The following is an 8,253-nucleotide window of genomic DNA, read 5'->3' on the forward strand; positions in this document are numbered from 1 at the left end:
CCTACTACTTTACCTTCTCTTTCTACTATCGAATTCCAGTCCCCCATTACTATTAAATTTTCGGCTCCCTTAACTATCTGAATACTTTCTTTTATCTCATCATATATTTCCTCACTGTATCCTCGTCTGCGGAGCTAGTTGGCATATAAACTTGTACCAATCTGGAGAGTGTGGGCTTCGTGTCAATCCTGGTTACAATAATGTTTTCACTGTGCTGTTGACAGTAGATTTTCCGCGTTCCTATTTTTTACTCATTATTTAATCTACTCCTGCATTAGCCCTATTTCATTTCCTGTTCCTTTGCCACCGAACTTCACTAGTTTCCGCTATATCTAACTTTAAGCTATTAACCTATCAATTTCCCTTTTTAAATTTTTTTAACCTGCCTGCCCAATGAATGGATTTGACATTCAACGCTCCAGTCCATAGAACACCAGTTTTGTTTCTCCTCATAACGACGTTCAACTGAGTAGTCCCCGCCTGGAGATCCGAACGCGGGACTATTTTACCTCCGGAATATTCTACCCAACAGGATGCTATCATCATTTAACCATACAGTAGAGCTGCATACCCTCGGGAAAAATTAAGTCTGTAGTTTCCCCTTGCTTTCAGCCGTTTGCCGTGCCAGCACAGCAAGGCCGTTTTGATTGATATTACAAGGCCAGGTGAGTCAATCATCCAAACTGTTGCCCCTACTGCTACTGAAAAGGCTGCTGCCCCTATTTTAGGACAATTAAGCTGTAAAAACGTTGAAATGAAAGCATGAAAACCGTCTGAAGATGAATCATAACGTTTCGAAACCGGTAATGGCACCCTTTGAATAAAGGAACTGAAAATAAATTTGTGGCTGGTTGCTGCCTCAACACCAACAACATTTGTCTTATAATGGCTCAAATGGCTCTGAGCACTATGGGACTTAACTGCTGAGGTCATCAGTCCCCTAGAACTTAGAACTACTTAAACCTAACTAACCTAAGGACATCACACACATCCATACCCGAGGCAGGATTCGAACCTGCAATCGTAGCGGTCGCGCGGTTCCAGACTGTAGAGCCTAGAACCGCTCGGCCACTCCGGCCGGCTGTCTTATAATGATTATGCCTGTGATCATAGAACACTTTTCACAACTGCAGGAGGCCTGAAGTGCCAGCATATTTATCTGTTAGTAGCTATGAATGAGTTGGTCTCCAGTTTCAGCGGGCCTGCTGTAAGTGCAGCCAGTAGTGGGATCATGGACACCCGTGCTGGCGTACGAGTGAAGTCGATGTTGCTGTTGTGGCGGCATGTTCATTCAGAACAACATGTTACACTTCTTCCTCTCAAGCGAACAAAAGAAATATGCGTGTAAAAACGCTGTTTATGTAGTATGGAAGTGGATTTTTTGAAACCTGCTTTTTAGGTGGACTTGGCCTCCACATGGATGTATTATGTATAACTTTGTTAGCCCACTTCTTTTTTTTAATTTTATGCTTTCTTTCGCTTTAGTTAGTTTGATCTTTGTTCGTTGACAATTAAGTAGAGGCTTTCCACTTTGAGCACTTTTGATATACGTGCAGATGAGGTGAGAGAAGAGTGAGCACAGAACATACTCCCGATGTGACATCTTTCGAGAGTGTCCACATACTGTGGCGGGCTCGCTTGTACTAGGGCACCGTTGCTTGGTAGTGTCTTGGAAGGCACAGAGCAAGAGGCACTGCCGATAATGACAATGCCCGGAAACATCGAAAGAAAGCTTAAACAAAAATTTCATTATCTTCTGAGATTCTGTACGGAACTGATTATATGTAACGGTTTATGCGTGTTACGTGTTGAAAAGATTTCGATCTATCTACAACTGTAAATGTTCCTACACATTGGACACGAAATGCTGAAGAGGTACTGAAAGACGTTTACTGTCATTTAGTAGCTTGCATAGTTCAGAGCCCTCTTAGAGCCCTCCACCCTCTGTAGAAGGTCAGTAATGCACATGGCAATATTTTGTCGCACTGCATAGCAGTTCCACTGTATCAACAAGTTTGAGGAAGGCGACCGCAAAAAAGGATATAGTTGAGGTAAAAGTTATCACTTATAGCATCTGGGTGACAGATCATTTGGAAGGTAGCATTTCATGTTGACTTAATGCAGCTACAGAACTTGGCAGTGACACTCGACTGCCTGCGTATCAGCCAACGTCGTTGGCGCAGCGTTTGAACTTTCCCTCTGCGCTGTTGCTGTCGAGTCAATGTCGGATGCTACCGTGAGGCAGTCTTTGATCATGTCACTCCAATCCTCCTCTGATTGGGATACTCCACATATCATTGTTCACTGTGTCTAGAAACTTAACTGTTGCAAATAAAGAGACTGTTTTACAGTATCGCAGCGGTTCTTCCAAGTAACAAGACGGATCGTACGCTCTGTATCGAACCGGGTCAGAACACGTCAGTTTTATAAGCACCAGACTATTACGCGGCACTGTACTTTGAACACCTAAAACATGACCAATGCCCAAGACGACTCTGGATGCCGCCTGATGGCGTTGAGTGCATGTGACGCGGTAACAAAAGTGCGTAACCGGAGCAGATTGAGCGATACAATTGTCCATGTCTCGGAACGACAGTTGTTTGAAAAGCGTTGTAGCGAACTCACGTTGATGTCTTGACGACCAAATTCTCCTGATGTAAATCCTATGGAACCCATCTGTGTCGTTTTCGGGTGTCATCACCATGTACGGAAATCTATTAAATCTGGGTACAGAAGGGTAATAAATCGGTCAAAAATTCAGATTTTCGGGAGGTTGCCCAAAGACATGAACTGGATAGACGTTTACAATATCGACTCGAAAGGAAAATACAATGCATTCATTAATAAAGTTATTTCCTCTTTAGAAAACTATTTTCCTCTAAAGATAACTCAAATCAAGCAGAAATGTAAAAGCAAAACATGGATTATACACAGAATAAAGATATGTGGGACAAAAACGAGACTGCATCTACTGTCTAGGAACAGCTCTGATGTTAGCATTGTGATGCATTGGAAAGAATACTGCAAAATATTGAAGCAAGTAATTCAGAAATCTAAGCAGCTTTATAACGAGAAAAACATAATTACATCAGGCAACAAAAGAAAAAAAAGTGTATGGGATACAGTGAAGACAGACGGTTGGGGCCAAAAAGGAAGAGTAACAGATAGCTGTAAAAACAAATGAGACGTTGGTAACAAGTGCATGTGGTACTGCAAACCACTTAAAAAATTGCTTTGTTTCTGTTACAGACAGCTTGGTGTTGTCAGGTTCAATAAACAGCGCAATGAAGTATCTGAGACCAGTCTTCACAAATAATTTCATTTAAATGGGAATGACATCCATCATAAAATCGTTAAAATCAAAATATTCTAGTGGTTATGATAACATACCAATGAAGTTAATCAAAGAGTGCTCGCGCGAGTTGAGTTCCATGTTAAGTTATTTGTGGAATTTCTTATCAGTGAAACATTTCCAGACTGGGTAAAATACGCTGAAGTTAAGCCTCTCCAGAAGAAGGGGAATAAAGAGATACCATCAAACTATCTGCCAGTTTAACTTTTGCTTGATTTTTCGAAAATATTTGGAAGATTGTTTTCAAGCATCTCATTAAGTATATGACTGCAAATAATATATTGACCAAGTCACAGTTTGCTTTCCAGAAGGGTTCTGATGTAGCGAAGGCTACTTACACACACAGTGAGAATATACTTAATTCTTTAGATAACAAATTGAGGCTACTGGCAATTTCTGTGTCATGCCAAAAGCCTTTGACTGTGTGAATCACAGCATTCTCTTAAGTAAATTGGAATATTAAGGTGTCACCTGCAGTACTGCGAAATGGTTTGAATCTTACCTAACTAACAGGAAACAAAGCGCCTACTTGCGAAGTACCTGTGAAGTAAGCAAACAGTCTTCATCTGAGTGGGAATTAATTACATGTGGTGTTCCTCAAGGTTCCATCTTGGATTCGTTGCTTTTTCTTGTCAGTATTAATGACCGCTCTGGCACATTGCCAGATGCTAAGTTTCTTTTGTTTGAAGATTAAGCAAACATTGCAATAAGTTGCAAGTCAAGAACAGATTTAGAAATGGCTGCTAATCAAATTTTCGCTGACATTAATAAGTGGTTTTAGCCTAACGTATTGCCATTAAAAATTGAAAAGACCCTCTATATGCAGTTCAGAATCTGTTAGAAATTTCCTTCCAGTATGTGTTTAACACTTGAAGATATGCAGATCCAAGAGGTTGACACTGTTAGACTTCTGGGATTACAGCTCGATAGTAAGTTTATTTGGGAAGCGCATATCACAGAATTGCTGAAGCGCCTAAGCAAGTCTGTATTAGAAGTGAGAATGATGTCAGATGTAGGAGATACAATTACAAAGAAAACTTGCATATTTTGCTTACTTTCATTCTGTTATGTTGTATGGGATCATATTCCGGTGTAACTAATCAAATCGAGCAAAAGCATTTAGTGTGCAAAAGTGTGTAACAAGACTCATTTGTGGTGTAAATTCATGAACAGCATATAGAGCCCTTTTCACGGAAATTAGTATTCTAATAACTGCTTCTCAGTTTATATCTTTCTTCATCAAATTTGTTGCAAATAATTTGTCTCTTTTTCAACCTAACAGCTCAATACGTAATATCAGTACTAGGAATAAGAACAATCTACATAAAGACCTAAAATTACTTACCTTGGTCCAAAAAGGGGTTCAACATTCAGGACCACACATTTTCAATAAATTGCCAACGACCATGAAATACTCGGTTTCAGATAAAGCACAGTTAAAACAGAGTTTGAAAGACTGTTTGATAGGCACCTTCTTCTACTCCATGGATGAATATCTTAATAGGGATTGTTAGACCAGCTTAAGTAAAAAATTTTGTAAGATTTCAGATTTGACAGCATTTGGTCGCAACAGTCAAGATTAGATTTTTTGTGTATGATAGATCTATTAAAAGTACATAACTGTGTTTTCTTGTGATAGGGTATTCATTTTGTAAATATTAGCAGTTCGAGTTTAATGTAAAGTATTCACATATTTTGACAATCCCCTGACAAATGATCAGGGTCGAGAGTATTTTAATCAAACACACACCCTCGATAGTCATCTTATTTTTGGGTCAATGGAACGAAAACTGAATCTAATCTAATCTAATCTGGAATCACAGGGAGCTATAGGGCTACCCGACGTTCAGGTATGGAGATCATTTACTTCTTGATGTAACAGCTTGTGCAGTCTTCTGTTAATTTCTGAATTCGAACTGAAATGAGTCCATTACAGCTTAAATTTTTGGTTACAAACAGTATGTCCATTATTCTAGTCAGAAATTTATGAATGTGGGATGGACAATTATGATTTGTTCCTTTATTCGACAAGACAAGTTTTCTGTTTGTATATTCTGAAAGTGACGTCAAATAACTCTATAGATCTAGTTCCAACGTCTCGATTTTATACTTACCAGGCACTGTAATGTGACTTCGTGTCAGAAACTGAATAACCACATTTTTCAGCTCGGACCACTTCGAGACGTGCAGGAAGAGAGCCAATAAGGTACTGGAAAGACCTGGCAGGGATGTGAAGGCATGCTGAATCCAGCGTTGTGGTCATTTGCACTAGGTTTTCAGCTGAGGGTCCATGGCGCGTACAGCTCGATCGTAGGTGTGAATCCGGGGAGTTTGGTGGACTGGGGAGTTAACTGATCCTGGTGCTCTACGAATCACACACAGATGCTACGAGTTGTGTGACACGTTGCATTGTCCTGCTACCAGATAACTTCCTGTAGGAGTGGACGTGGTCGACATTGACAGACGCAAACTTGCAGCAAACCATTACGCCTTCCACAATGACGAGATCGCCCAGGGAATGCCACGAAAACATTCCGCAGATGGTAACGCTCTCTCCTTCGGCTTGGACCATACCGACGACAGTTGCAAGGTGTTTGCTTTCAGACATTTCATGCCGTACGCGCCAACAGTCATCTGTCCGATAGAGCATCAAAGGTGACTTATCTGAAAAGATTACTTGTCGCCAATCAGTGGACGTCCGCTTGCAATCCTGACACGCAAATTCCAACCTTCCTCACCGATGAAGGGCAGTTAGCAGGGATGCACGAACCAGGCGCCTGCTGCAGAGGCCCATGGGTAACAACGTTCGCTGAAGGATTGTGATTTTGCATTGTGACATTTTGCCATGCACATAAATGGTACACTCCTGGAAATTGAAATAAGAACACCGTGAATTCATTGTCCCAGGAAGGGGAAACTTTATTGACACATTCCTGGGGTCAGATACATCACATGATCACACTGACAGAACCACAGGCACATAGACACAGGCAACAGAGCATGCACAATGTCGGCACTAGTACAGTGTATATCCACCTTTCGCAGCAATGCAGGCTGCTATTCTCCCATGGAGACGATCGTAGAGATGCTGGATGTAGTCCTGTGGAACGGCTTGCCATGCCATTTCCACCTGGCGCCTCAGTTGGACCAGCGTTCGTGCTGGACGTGCAGACCGCGTGAGACGACGCTTCATCCAGTCTCAAACATGCTCAATGGGGGACAGATCCGGAGATCTTGCTGGCCAGGGTAGTTGACTTACACCTTCTAGAGCACGTTGGGTGGCACGGGATACATGCGGACGTGCATTGTCCTGTTGGAACAGCAAGTTCCCTTGCCGGTCTAGGAATGGTAGAACGATGGGTTCGATGACGGTTTGGATGTACCGTGCACTATTCAGTGTCCCCTCGACGATCACCAGTGGTGTACGGCCAGTGTAGGAGATCGCTCCCCACACCATGATGCCGGGTGTTGGCCCTGTGTGCCTCAGTCGTATGCAGTCCTGATTGCGGCGCTCACCTGCACGGCGCCAAACACGCATACGACCATCATTGGCACCAAGGCAGAAGCGACTCTCATCGCTGAAGACGACACGTCTCCATTCGTCCCTCCATTCACGCCTGTCGCGACACCACTGGAGGCGGGCTGCACGATGTTGGGGCGTGAGCGGAAGACGGCCTAACGGTGTGCGGGACCGTAGCCCAGCTTCATGGAGACGGTTGCGAATGGTCCTCGCCGATACCCCAGGAGCAACAGTGTCCCTAATTTGCTGGGAAGTGGCGGTGCGGTCCCCTACGGCACTGCGTAGGATCCTACGGTCTTGGCGTGCATCCGTGCGTCGCTGCGGTCCGGTCCCAGGTCGACGGGCACGTGCACCTTCCGCCGACCACTGGCGACAACATCGATGTACTGTGGAGACCTCACGCCCCACGTGTTGAGCAATTCGGCGGTACGTCCACCCGGCCTCCCGCATGCCCACTATACGCCCTCGCTCAAAGTCCGTCAACTGCACATACGGTTCACGTCCACGCTGTCGCGGCATGCTACCAGTGTTAAAGACTGCGATGGAGCTCCGTATGCCACGGCAAACTGGCTGACACTGACGGCGGCGGTGCACAAATGCTGCGTAGCTAGCGCCATTCGACGGCCAACACCGCGGTTCCTGGTGTGTCCGCTGTGCCGTGCGTGTGATCATTGCCTGTACAGCCCTCTCGCAGTGTTCGGAGCAAGTATGGTGGGTCTGACACACCGGTGTCAATGTGTTCTTTTTTCCATTTCCAGGAGTGTATATTTCAACCATAGAGGCATGCGAACAGTTTACAGACTTAGCCATTTCGGAAGTGCTTCCATCCTTGGCCCGAAAGCAAATGAGCATGGCCTTTTGGTGGTCAGATAAATCATTCCGTTTCCGCATTATGCCAACGACTGCGCGTCTTCCCTGTCCTCCTGAAGAGCTTTATGTACCCTCCACTGCTAGTGCTGCCACCTGCCGTCTATGAGTGGTTACCGCACGTTGGCAACATAGGTCACATTAATGTGATTCGACCATGTAGTACCTGTCCCAGCTGTATGTTTTGCATGGCAATTCATCATTCTGTTCATGTCACATGTGTAAAATAGAATTCATTTCATGAGGTATAACGTCGTGTAATTAAATATGTGATGGTCTTCGTCTCACGGGTATTCTTTCGTTCTGTTTATCTATCTGTTGTTCTTGATACGGTATATAAAATGCAAAAAAATCGATATTAAAATCGAACTATTACTGAGAGATATGGAGGTAGATGAAGTGAAACCACTCTATGTGCGCTCATTGTCTTGCATGAAAGTGGCTGATAAGTTTGCAGAGGCGCAGATAACCGATAAGACGGGCGACACTGAACAGCACGAGTGCCAGTGTTGGG

This window comes from Schistocerca nitens, chromosome 4 (assembly GCF_023898315.1).
Source record: "Schistocerca nitens isolate TAMUIC-IGC-003100 chromosome 4, iqSchNite1.1, whole genome shotgun sequence".
Taxonomy (NCBI): Eukaryota; Metazoa; Arthropoda; class Insecta; order Orthoptera; family Acrididae; genus Schistocerca; species Schistocerca nitens.